Here is a 13,024-nt window from a genome sequence, read left to right as displayed (position 1 = left end):
TGGGCCCTCAGTGCTACAGGAGCTGTGTCCTTCATAATGGCCACTTTTGGAAGATGGATGAGATTTCTGCAGAAATCCTTAAATTACCTTTTTTAAGCCCTTCAGGTGTGAAGAGACAAGGTGCTCTTACCCCACCACTGATTTAAGCAAAGGCTCTCAGCATCATTTTGGAAATGATGCAAGGTTAGTGAACCTGGCAGTGCTTCAAAACGATTTTAAAGAGATCCATAAAGGTCATTCAGGGATTTACAAATCTAAGAAATGTTAGCTAAGACTTCCTGTCTGCAGCACTGGCTGAAACAATGGACTTGTCCCACGTTACTCATCTCAGGGAAGTATTTTCATTCTATCTCTGACAGGAGATACTATGGAAAAACAGGCAACGTCTTCAGAACAAATCTGTTCTTTCCAGTGTTGGACAGTGGGCCAGTGCAACACTTTTCAACAGGGAATCCCAAGTGGATATGCAGTTAGGAGTGAAGCCAGAAGTGCTGGGGAATGGAGAGCTTTAAAAGGGGAATGATATTGCCAAGCAACAATGTTCATAGTGATCTGAGACCTAGGGAGAGGCCGTTTATGCATTTGGAGCTGTGTTTGTTCAGGATGTGGAGATCCTGATGCCTGCAGGAAACCTATTTTTTTTGTCCTCATCCCCATTTTTTTTGTCCTGATCCCCAGACTCTCCATGAATCTCTCTGCAGGAGTATCGTGAGCTTGGTGTGATCGAGGAATTATGTATCAATGCCTTTTAGTAATTGTGTCTATTTTAGCATTCCCAGTTTGTATAAGATTGACTTGAATCAGGAAAGAAAGATGAGCTATATGTTCATCCTATTGACTCAGCTTTCCTCCTAGACAGAGCAGGGCTATCCATGCTCACACACAGCTGGGACAGTTTCTTTCAGACTCAGATTCAGTTCAGAGACATATTGCTTCTGCTCTGAGTCTTCTGGATCAAGAAAAGGACTCTTTTCAGCCACCAGACTGGGATGATAATCAAGTCTCATCAGACAATATCAGGGTCATGGGTTAATAAGACTGTAAATCTCAGAGTAATTTCTCTGAGAGCTGCAGTGAAGTCATAGGCTTTGGCAAAAAATGTCAGATGTATCATTCCAGCCTTATTTATCTGAGAAAAGCAGTTATAGGTAATTTGTGAATTGTGCAAAAACATGAACTCATGCATAATAATCTTAATGGAGCTTGTTTACATCTTCTTCTTCTGCATAATTAGCAAAACATATGATCTGAGTTGTTCTCCTCATTTAGAGCCCCGTTTTGGCTGGTTGACACAGCGGAGCTGGTGTTGCCAAGAGCTATAGTGGGTAATGTTTTCTGATAGATTTAGTGTGGGATGTTTGTGCACAGCAGTAGGGTCTGTAAATACACAACAAAAAGATCAAGGCCATCATAAACAGGAATATCTGCTGCACACCAGAGCTGCAGGTCCAGCACTGGCATTTGCTCCGTGCCCTGCACAAGTGAGTGTCATCAGCTATGTCTCATGTGAAAGCCTAATGCTGAGTGACTGATTGTATCACAGCCTTGAGACTCTGCCTTCTAATTAGGTATGCAGAGTGAATAATTTGAGTTCAATTAGGTGTTGCTGGCTGGACAATCAGTGGTGTAATGCATAGCTACACTAAATGTTGTAATTAACCTGTTTCACGTCCTTGGTTACTGACTCTTGGGCACTGGAAATAGGTATTTTGGATTGTTTGGGATTTTGTGGATTTTTTCCTATTTTTGCATTATTTTTCAGCATCCAGGTAAACTAAAACCAGCATTAGGTGTTTAACATCTTTCTACAAACTTTATAGGAAAGCAGCATTGTTTGTATGTGTGTATCTGTCTTGGAGGTCAGGACTGCTCCTTTCTTCTTTCTCTCAGGGAATTTTCTCGCATCTGTTGCTAAGAGACAATAATGACTGGTGCTTAAGAGAGCCCCAAGAAGTTGCCCCGGTTCAGAGGAGGGGTGTCCCTGGCTACTCTCGCTGAGGGGTTTCTCTTGGTGGGGCAGGGATACCACAGGAATTGAGCTGGGGAAGGGGCCGGAAGGGGCAGTTCCTATCTCTCTCACCATTGAGGGGAGGGGAGGGGAGACAGGCTGTGGGGGAATTCATCATCACCACCATGGGGTTCTCTCTTCTACTGTGAGTGAGGCTCTGCTCACTAGATGGGCTCTGCATCATCCTGCACACTGAGGGGGTTGTTACCTTATTACTTCCTAAAAAAAGATAATTTTCCTTGGTATTTCAGATATGGGGCCAAAATTTTGCCAGTGAGGTGCAGCTCAGTTAGAGATGCTCTGACATTACTGCATTGTTACTGCCCATGGGGGTGGAATTCTGCTGCTGGGATTCCCTATGCTGCAGTGCAGTGACACAAACCTTGTCCTGGCTTATCTCCTCAGCACATCTCCAGGAGCTGCAACACGTGGTGCTGCTGCTGCAGGGCTGTCCCTGTGTCCATCCACCACCTCTGCTTCTCCAGGAACACCATGACCCCTGGGCCTGATGCCCGTGGAGCCAGCAGGGGAGTCTCCCAGAGCAGAACAAGGGGTAAGGAGTGCAGTGTGGGATTTTCATTCAGACATCCCACAGGAGGATGAGATTTCCCCCAGCATGGGATCATCAATACTCTGACTCTGTGCCACCACCCTGCTCCCTCCTAAAATTGCCTGTGTTCAATCCTGCAGTGTATTTCAGGAGATGCCAGGCTGTTTCTTTGTGGTTGTTTATGGCTTCAAATGTTTTTCCTTTTACTGCATATTTCACATGCAATAAAAGAGAAATGAAGGGGCCATTAAAGGAAAATGCTCTTCCCTGGCATTATCTTCTCTGTGGGATGTTTCCAGAATTGCTCCTGAGTGAATGCTGCCTGTACCCCTGCACCATTTGCCTTGTTACTTACAGGATGCTCTCTTTGCTAGCTGGTGCCCCTTTTCTGGGCTGGTTTCCCACCCCTCCAGCCTGCACTGAGGCTGCAGAAAGAGGAGATGCTGGAGCCTGTGGCTGGGGCAGCTGCAGCCAGAGTGCAGCTGCTGCTCTGGGTGTTCTGCATGCTTCTTGAGCCAGGCCAGCTGGTCTCAGCCCTTGCTGAAAAGCTTGGCAAGGTGTTGCTCATTCCTGAGCTCTCTGTGTTGCTACTAAAGATTGGATACTGTAGGAAGTAGGCCTGTAGCATAAACCTATGATTTATGACTAGAGCTCCTTCTAAGTGTGTAAGTCATGAACCAGCTCTGCAGCATGCCCTGCATAAGTCTGGGAATCTGAGAGAAAAAAATAAAATAATAATGTAATTAAAATTGGTCTGACCCATATGCACACAGAGCATTTGTTGGAGTGCAGAGTCTCTACAAGCACTGCTCTTGGTGTTAGGGAAATTCTGGGCTGAGCCTGGTAACTCATCAGGGGGATGCAAAGGGCACAATCCCACTGTTAGTGCCCTTTCCCTGCCAATCTTCATGAATCAGCTCCAAAGGCACTAAAGAAAAGCAACTGGGGACTTATTAGGAGGCAAAGTGACACATCTTCCCCTGTCCTTGGTCCTGGAAACAACTGAGCACTTTGGAGACTTCCCAAACAGCTCAGGTGGGATGTCACCATTCTCTGAGGCCAGGGACAAGGAGCATCAGACTGGAAAATGGGTACCCTCAGCACCAACAAACAGACCCCCCTCTCTTTCTCTCCAGCACTGATGTAGAAGGCAATAAATGATGAGACCACCATTGATTTTCTAATTACAGCTCTTGCCTTGTGACTTCTGCCATCTGCTAGGGGTGAAGGTACCTTGAGGGCATCATTATTTCAAATCCTACTTCATAATGAATAAAGTATTAAAGAAGGGCAAGATGACCTTGTCAGACAAATTTGATACTGCTTTTCTGGTTGTTTACTTCATAACAAGTTTGTAACAGGTTTATAGCAAACGTGATTGATTAAGGTAAAAGGATTGAAGGAGAGTCTCTCCCAGCCTTGCAGATCTTTCCTACTTTGAAAATAACATCATGAAGAATTTATAATCATCAGCAGTATACTTTGTAGTCAGCCCTGGACTGGTGTAGAATAACCTGATTTTAATGCAGCTAAATACAAGGCGAGGTACAAGGCAAAATAAATGTAGGCTGTGTGGGAAAGATAGTGAATTTCTTGCTTTAACAGAATGCTTCAGAGGAAAATTTATGATTTACAGTTACCAGATGCTTTAGTGTTTGTAATGGCCCTGGGTGTCTAACTTGGGGTCTGGTGTCTGCTCAGTGAGAGCCAAAAAACTGAATTGCTCTCTGTCATCTGTGCTGCAGAAGTGAGGTGGCTGAACAGCTCCTGGCACCACTGGTGCTCCCACATCATCATACTGCACCTTCTCTGGCCCTTACAGATGCAAGAACCTCATCCTTGGCTCTTCCTCAGCCCAAAGGTCACTGTCACCATGTGTTGTTTTTGTTTTCAATCTAGCAAAGTCTTAAAAATCCTTCTGCTGGCAGGAACAGCTCTCTTCTGTGCTGGTGCTCAGAACTGTCAGTGGGGACTTAATTTGTCTTTTACAATTTGCAGCTTTGTGTTCTCACTGCTCCACACATCACCCTGTGGCAGTCAATACTTCTAATGGGTGGAATTGGCAGTGCTCTTGCTTAGGCAAGGAAAAATCTCTCTCTGAGACTGTCATTAGGAGACAGCTCAAGCAGTGCTACAGGTGAGCTCACAGGAGAGAAAGGGCTTGCACTGAGTGAAAAACCCTGTGTGAGCCTGGGGGCTGCAAGCAGGAGACTGAGAGTAGCTGTGGGTGCTCACAGCACTTCACTGCGAGGGAACCACTGGCCAGAATTTGCCTTTGTCTTCATCCATGATTTATTTGAGCCAGCCCTGGAACATTGTGGTGACAGCAAAACCTGACATTTTCTGTATGATAATGGCAGAACAGTGGCCCTCGGCTGCGGAGATGTTTGGCTCTCCAACATTTTCTGTGATCTGTTGGCATATATTTGTGGAGGGAAAAACCCCAAACCCACAAAACTGTGTTCATTTTTGGCAGGTGGCTCTGTTGGTCGTAGGAAAAGTAACAAAGAAAAAAGCCTGCCTTCCTTCCTTCCTGCTTTCCTTCCTTCCCTCCCTCTCTCTCTCCCTCCCTCTTTGGGATGCATTGCAGATGCCAATAGATGCATTAGGGAGAATTTGTGAAATGATTGAGTAGCAGGACTGGCAGATAATGCACAAAGTCATTTTGCCCTGTGCTTGCTCCAAGGCAGGAACCACTTAGGCGTAGGTTTCACTCTGCCCTAATCTCAGGAGCCCATCCAGGAGCTCTGATGGACCAATTTCCAGAGGTCACAAGCATTTAGCCCTGTTATCCTGTCAAACCCTCCTTTCCTCTGCGAGGAACAGGCATCAGAAGTGTTAATCCTTATCAGGTTTCTCAAGGCCTGTCTCACTGACTTTTAATTTGCATTTTCCATCCTGTCCTTTTTTTGGTTGTTTGCTTGAAGTCAGATTTCATCCCAGTGCTTCTCTCAGGCTCCTGCCAAGCTCATCTGAGATGAACCCTTGAATTCATGAGCACAGAATCACTGCTGCCTTGCCTTGCCACGTTCCCTCCTTGCTTTGCACTTCTGGTTCCTGCCCTGAAGTCGTTAATTTTCAAGCTGAGGCTTCTGTGGATTAACTGGAAAAAGAAACCAGCATCTTCCACAGCTTGTGCCCACGGCAGGAATTTCTGCTTTCATTTGTTCCCCTCCAGCACCTTCAGCTCACCTTAGAGGCTGGCAGTGGAAGCTGTGCTGTGCCTTGGAGCAGTGTTTGTGGCTGCCCTGTGTCACCTGTAGACGTGGAAGTCATGGAGTGATCCCAAATTGCCCCATTCTCTCCCTGTCCTCAGCTTCAGAGAAACAAGGCAGGCAAGGCACTAATCACTCGGGGCTCAGACTTGTCTCAGCAGCTTCCAGCACAGGCTGTTATATCACAGGATAAAATTAGACTCTGACCTTGAAACCTATATGTGGCAGAGCAGGAGCTGTAGCCTTGAAGCCACCCACATCCCATGTAATTCTGGGGATATTATGCACTTTGAAAATGCTTGTCTTTCATTCTGACAAGCTTAAATCTTTTCTTATGGCACAAAGTGCTCCTGCCTTCTTTTCCAGACTTTGTCTCCCTTCCTTTTCTCTCCACTGTGCACCATGCTTAGAACATTTTCTCCTAAAGCATCTTCACCAGAAAAAAATCCTTTTTATCATGCATACAGCAGCGTGAAAGAGAGCACTGTGCCAAGGCTCAGCTCTGCTCAAGAGTTGCTGCAGCTGATATATTTATCTCCCAGGCTCAGCTCCCCCTGGCAGTCCATTCATGGGGAAAAAACCCAGCAATCCCCACCCCCCCAAAAAAACCCAAGAGGAAAGCAAGACTGAAGCCTTGATTATAAATAGATTTTGTGGAGAGGCAATATTATCTGCTTAAGAAGCAAGCAAACAAGCAGGAATGCACACAAAGAAATCCTGTCTCTCCTTTTGTCCTCTGAAAGCCACCTTGCTGCTCTTGGTGTGATGGCAGAAACGAGCAAAGCACAGAACAATCAAAATAATGAATGTTTTGGTACTTGTATTTAGCAAGATTGGGACTGCCCCTCCACGAACAATAGGAGTGTTTGTAGTTCAGTGAAATTATAATAAATCCATAGCAAGTCTGGGTGGATCCCACTGATTTCCACTTCAGTGGAAGCAGATAGCAAAGTCAGGGCTTTTATGACACCTAATCAATGACAAACCACATGGTAACGTGTACAAAAAGTACCAGAAACTCCAATAGCCCCAGGGATCCTGGACCAGTCTGGTTGGGCTTCAGTCTAGCAGGAGCTACTACCAGGAGTGTACCATCACTATTTTATTTAATTTTATGCCAATTGTAATGTGCACAAAGCAACAGGTTAGTACACTGTACATCAGGATAGGAACAGTCCTTTCTCATTTGTGTTTGCACTATTCCATGCTCAAGTTTTTCATTAGCAGTTAAGTCAAGTTTTTAAAATCAAATATTGAAAAAATCCTCTAAAAGCATATTTTTACAACAGCTTTTGTAATTTTTCTCAGAGTATTTTTTTATACGTGTATTTAGTAATTACTAACACCTGTGGTTTGGTAGAAATATTATTTACATATAACACATAAAACCCCACATTTGTTGTGAATCTTGAAAGCTAGAAACCCTTTTCTGAAATATTTACATTTTAAAGTTCAAGGTAATAGTAATGAAGTCTGTATATTTAAAAAGAAAGAATTTACTCTCAGCAAACACCTTTGATTGTTTTTCCTTGCAAAGATAATGCTTTCAGTAAGGGTTGTGTCTCCCCAGTGGAGAGACAAGCCTCACTGTAAAATGATGGAATTAATCCAGTGCTGGAGTATCAGCATGTGAATCCACTTCTCCCTTTCTTCCTCAGTGAATATCAAGTTGCTGACAAGGACTCTCAGTAATGTAGAGTATTTTTGCAGTTGCTGGAGGTGAGGACTCTGCCTCCCTCATAGACCCCAGGATAAGAGTGAGAGAGAGATTTGAATGAGGCTGGGAAATGTTTGTTCTTATGTTGGAATGATTAAAATGATCTCACCATCCATAATACATCAATAAAGTGTAGGTACCCACCTGGGACAGCCGAGGAGCCCTTTAATAATGAAACATTGCACCTCTGACAATGATGGGCCTTTTGGATTACTGGGTCTTGGGAGAACTAATTTCTGGTTTGATTGGAATGATCTGATTGACACCCACATAAACCCTGGGCCAGACTGAAAATGTGCCTTTGCTTGGTGGAAGATTTTGGACTGAAATGTGGGAGAGAAGATGGCTGATGGGGCTGTGCTTAAAGGTGTTTTAGTGCCTCTTGTCATGAAAACAGTTTAGGGAGACTTCTGAAAGTTCATTAGAGGATATATTCCCCTCCCACTTTCTCTCCCTCTTGATCTCATGCTCTCTTCTTGTCTATTCTCTTTTCTTTCATTAGCACTTTATATCATTTGACACTTCATCAGGATGATGGCCTGTTTACTGTATGCAAATAATCCCTGAATTATGCATGAATAATTACAAGTTTGCGTATTGCTTTCCTGAACTGGCATATTGCCATGTAAAATTAGCTTCACTTTAACGTGAGCACAAAAACACGCCGACACATCCAATTAAACCTGAAGGAAGAGCTCACCTTGAGGGGAGCACAAAGCAGTGAGCCACGGCTGGGAAAGAGCAAAGGAGCCAGGTAGGTGCAGCCATGGTCCGAGAACTGGGGCAGTGGGGTGCAGTGGAACGGGGTCTTTTTGCACTGTGGCACCTCTTGTGGATCAAAGGGACCTTCCAGGCTTCACCTTCACAAGTGGCACCTCCAGCTGGCACAGCCATCCGTGCCAGGGCAGGGGCTTGGTGCATGGCTTCAAGTCAGAGCTGACTGCAGGACTCAACCTGCCCAGCACAGCCCTTGTGAGCAGCCTGTGGTCAGACTGTGAGATGGGAACGAGCCACACTGAGGATTTGGAGCATTCTGCATTTCAAGATTTGTGTTCTTCAGGACTGGGTCAGTGTGGGCACTCCTGAGGTCACACGTGTCTGTCTCTGATCTGCCAAGGCAACCTCTGTGCCGTCCTGGCAGAACTGTACATGAATCCATTAATTAAACTTAAATGTGGTATTTACATTTTATTTCTCTGCCATTTTAATTGCCTATAAAATCTACTCCTGTGTAGCCAGCCTGCCTCTGATCAGATGAACCGACCTGCTCAAAAGAAGACTTCAAAAGCTGGAGGCACCTTGTTTTCTCTTGCTGCCAAGGAAAGGCCAGGGGTGAGCCCACTGCTCTCATGCTCTGGCATCATCATCTTAAGAAGTTTTGCTATGCAAACCCCCTCAGCAGGGCCACTTTGTGTAGCAGATCTAAAAAGGAGGCTGGAGGTGGTAGCAGCCCTTTCACAAAAAAGAGTACAAGTACTGAAGATCTTTTTGCCTTTCTAGTATTTCTCCCAGGATGACATGGAATATATTTAGAGAAGGGCTGAAGACAGACATTCAGTAGGCACAGAGAAACTATTGAAGAACTGTTTTCAGTTGGCAATAATACTGGTATGAATCTGTGGCGCCCCTTTGAGTAAGCTCTTTGGTAGGTTTGTATTTAATAGCTGCAAGCTCACGTGTCTCTGCATAAATGTTTTAGTTATCCTCTCATCTTTGAATTTCCTGCCAGGACAAAGCTGTTGATTGAACCTGTTTGAGCAAATCTTACAACATCTGCACCAGTCTTGGTGTTACAGTGCTTTGTTCTGTGATCTCTGACAAGGGCTAATTAAAACAATTGTTACTAGCTATTCTGGCGGAAATATTATCTGAATTACTCCATTTCTATCTGAAATATTATCTGAATTACTCCATCTGAAATGTTTTCTGTGTATTGCAGCACAGGAACCCCAGGACAGATGAAGATTGCTGCCCTGTAATTGCAGGCATTCTTGGCTCTGCTCCATGTTTGGTGAGTGTTATTTTAGATCAGAGTTTGATTTTTGGTGGGGATCTGTCTAAACTCATGACAGCAGTGAGAAAAAGGACCAGTTAACATAAAATCTAATCAGTGGACACACTATTCTCCCAAAAAGTCTGTTATACATCAAAGCCAGCTTAAATAGTTCACTAAAGTAACTTTTTTTTCTATTAAAAAGAAAACCAGTAAACAAATCATAATACTTCAATTACATTTTAGTGTGAATCTGATTTCTTAGCAAATGAAGGCATAATACTTTCTTTGTGTGCCTTGCCTTTTTAGCACATGGGGCCATAAACTCAGTGACATCTATAGAAAGGTGAGTTGCTGCTCCTTGTTCCATTCAGCAACAAAGATGATTAAATGAATCCAAGCAAATCCCTATCTATGGACAAAGTCAAAGGAGAATTTAAAGTCTAATTTTTCAGAACCAGCAGAGATATAGTCTCTGTATAAGTTTTTTTCATTGTGGAGAATCACATTTCCTTCAGATTCAAAGATCTGAGTAATTTCTGAATGCTTCCTCTGGTCTCCCTCCTTTTTAACTGGACTCTTGCTGGGGTTTGGGACAGGGACCATCTTTTGGCTGCATGCACATGGATCATCCTGCATGACTGAGCTGTCAATGCCATTGGGGTGCTCTGGCTAAGTGCTCACAGCGTCTTGTGCTGTGGCATTCTGGAGTCTTCCCATCTTCCCTCTTTCATTCCTTGCTCTCTGCCTGGTTCAGGCTAGGAGGATGCTGACAGTGATGGCCCTTTGCTCAGCACTGGGTTGTGCTGGTTTCTAGGAAGGGGATCTGATCCTTGTTCCTCCCCTGGCAGCTCCACAGGCATTGCACAGGGCTGGTGCCCGGCTGCCAGAGGCAGGCAGAGGTGCATCTGCACTCGGGCAGGAGAACAGGCTGGGGAGCTGGCAGGGCTGCTGTAATTGGGTCTGTGGGGTGGCACTGAGCTGTGACAATGGGGAATGTGGATGCTGAGTCTGCAGCACCATTTCACTGCATCATTTTCACCCGTGTGATTATTTACCTCCCCAGTGGTGAATATCCTCTAGATTCCAGCTCAGAAAGGGATTACTGGGGCCTGTGATCAAGCTGCTGTTTCTACTCACCTTTCTCCCTCTGCAAATTACCCTCTGACTCCTGATGATCCCTGTGGCTGAGGCTGGTGGGGCTGGAGCAGGGCTGTGGATTCAGGAGGGCTTTGGGACCCACCCAGACCTGTCTCACCAGCCCCATTCCCTGTCTCCCTTCCTGCCAGTTCCTTCCTTCCATCCTTCCTCCCTTCCTTCCACGTTTCACCTCTGCCAGGTCCTGTGGGTGCTCTGGGCCAGGGCAAGTTGCTGTGGTCAGTTCCAACCTCACCCCTTGATCTTTGTGATTTCATTAGCAGGAGCTGGGGATGATCCTCTGGGTGCAGACGTGTCTAATCTTCTTCTTGGGGATTTGAACTGGGCAGACACAGACATCTGGCACCACATCCACCCCACAGAGCTTAGTGGGTCCTGAGAGGGAGACAGCACAGGAAGGAAAGGGAGTTTCTGTTCCCACCCTCTAGGATGGAGGAAACAGGCTGGGAGAGGCCTCCTCCACCAGTGCCAATGGGCACAGCTGGCTGCAGGGCTGAGTTTTCACCTGCTGCCTGTCTGTGCCTCTCTGCCAAAGTAAAAGGATGTTTAATTGCTATGGAAATAAGCCAGCAACATCCTACATCTTCTTTTCTCTTCCTGGAAGCTCATGGGGAGGGTGATTGGGGATTTGAGCTTTGCAGAGATCTGAGATATTTTTCCCAAAAAACACACATTTCAGCCTACTCTGCTCATGCTGTGTTTTTTTATATTTTCCATGTTTTTCATCTGCTTTCCATGTTTTTCTTATAATGACAATGGTGGTGAAAAATAAACACTGCAGCCAACAATGCTGTTCTAACAAAGCTGCAGTTAAAATAGCAAAGAGAATGCAAATTAAATACCATAACCATTTAGAAAATGTACTTTTTATTAAATATGAGTACTTTCCATCTCAGCTTTAAAACGTGGGTGGATTCTATTAAATTTAATAATTTTCCTGAAGGATTGCAGGGTAAAGGTGTTGCACAAATGCACAGATAACAAATAAGGGTGATTTTTAAAAACAGCACAGAAAGGTGCAGTTGTTAAATATATGGATCATAAAGATGCTCTGTTGTTGACTCAACCTCTCCCTTCTCTTTTCAAGTCTGCTTTCTTCTGATGTTGCTGTTTTCCATGGCTCCCAGAATGAATTTTTCAGAAACATTAATTATATATTTATAAGCATAAACACCAGTAAACTTGGCTTTTTTAGTGCATTGCAGAGAGCTCTCCCAGCTTTCCTTTTGGCTTCAGTCAGAGCAGGATTGAGCATCCAGGAGCTGAGCCTTTGGACTTGGACTTCAGTGCTGACACCCAGCCCCTGCTCAGGCTGCTGTTTTTCATTTTTCAATATTTACAGCTTGCACCTGGACATGTGAATGCTGTGGCCAAGTCTTGGCTAACAGGAGATATCTGCTTTTCTTTCGGGTTCTTGCAGGCAGCTCCTGTGTGTAACCACCCAGCTGTGGTAGAAACCATCCTGTGGCCACCTGCTCTCCCCAGGTGTCAGCTTATACTGCAGTCACCACCCAAATCCTGCTGTGGATCTGGACTTTGGTGCTCATTCTCCAGGTAATTCCAGGAATTTGCCATCCAGGGGCCTCTTCACAGCCAGCAGGCAAATGGCACAGCTTTCCAGCGGTACTGAGCAGTGCTGCAGTTTTGTGAGTGTGGCTCGAGGCTGACTGCAGTACACCACAGCCTCGTGCTGCCTTCCAGCTGGTTGTTGGTTCTTCCAGAACCACCCTTTTCATGGCACTTTCTGTTGTCAGTCTATTGCTCTGGAGGGCTGGTGAAGCTCTAGCAGTGTACAGACCTGACTTTGCAAAAAGCTCAGATGTTCCTGTAGCTTGTTTGCCTGCCAAATCTGAATCACCTTTTCCTTCCATTTGTTCTGAATTTCTCTTCTGAGGAAAAAAAAACCAGGAAACAGGAGATGCCTGGGGGAATGCTCCTGCCTTTTCCTCTGTGTGCTCACAGAGCTGTGTGTGCTGCTCCCCTGAAGATGGGCTGGATCCAAGATCTCAGTGCTCATCCTTTCAGGCCTCGTGGAGTGCTCCAGTGCTGCGAGTGGCTGCACTCCAGAATTGGCCATGCTGAGCTTGGGATTGCTGCAAAGCCTCTCATTTTGCAGGTGTTTGGTGCAGTGTGGGAAGGCACAGCATCATCTGCACTGAGCAGCAACACACCAGGAATCAAAGGGCAGCACAGAGTGACATTTGCCACAGGAAGCTGTCTCCAGCCAGAGCTGGTTTTGAGACAAAAATACACCAGGCTGGATGGTGCAATGAAATCATGCATGACAGGGTGTGCTGGTTTAGCACAGCCTGGTTTTTGGTAGTGGGTGGGAAGCCACAGAGATGGTTTCTGTGAGGAGCTGCTGGAAGCTTCCACCATGTCC

The 13,024-nt window shown here is 45.4% G+C and overlaps 1 long non-coding RNA gene across 6 annotated transcripts in view; it reads left to right on the top strand.

The window, feature by feature from the left end:
- Nucleotides 1-7,998: 7,998 nt before the first annotated feature.
- LOC135304375 (uncharacterized) overlaps nucleotides 7,999-13,024 on the top strand; it is a 35,546-nt gene continuing 30,520 nt past the window's right edge. For 2 of the 6 annotated variants that reach the window (XR_010365794.1, XR_010365789.1), the window contains exons 1-3: nucleotides 8,001-8,244; nucleotides 9,430-9,501; nucleotides 12,062-12,195. This is a non-coding gene — a long non-coding RNA (uncharacterized LOC135304375). Of the gene's footprint in view, nucleotides 8,245-8,827; nucleotides 9,136-9,429; nucleotides 9,502-12,061; nucleotides 12,196-13,024 lie in introns of those variants that run through there. The other 4 variants (XR_010365790.1, XR_010365793.1, XR_010365791.1 and 1 more) reach the window with 4 other exon arrangements.

This window comes from Passer domesticus, chromosome 7, assembly GCF_036417665.1.
Source record: "Passer domesticus isolate bPasDom1 chromosome 7, bPasDom1.hap1, whole genome shotgun sequence".
Taxonomy (NCBI): domain Eukaryota; kingdom Metazoa; phylum Chordata; class Aves; order Passeriformes; family Passeridae; genus Passer; species Passer domesticus.
This window is presented reverse-complemented; position numbering and strand designations above follow the sequence as displayed.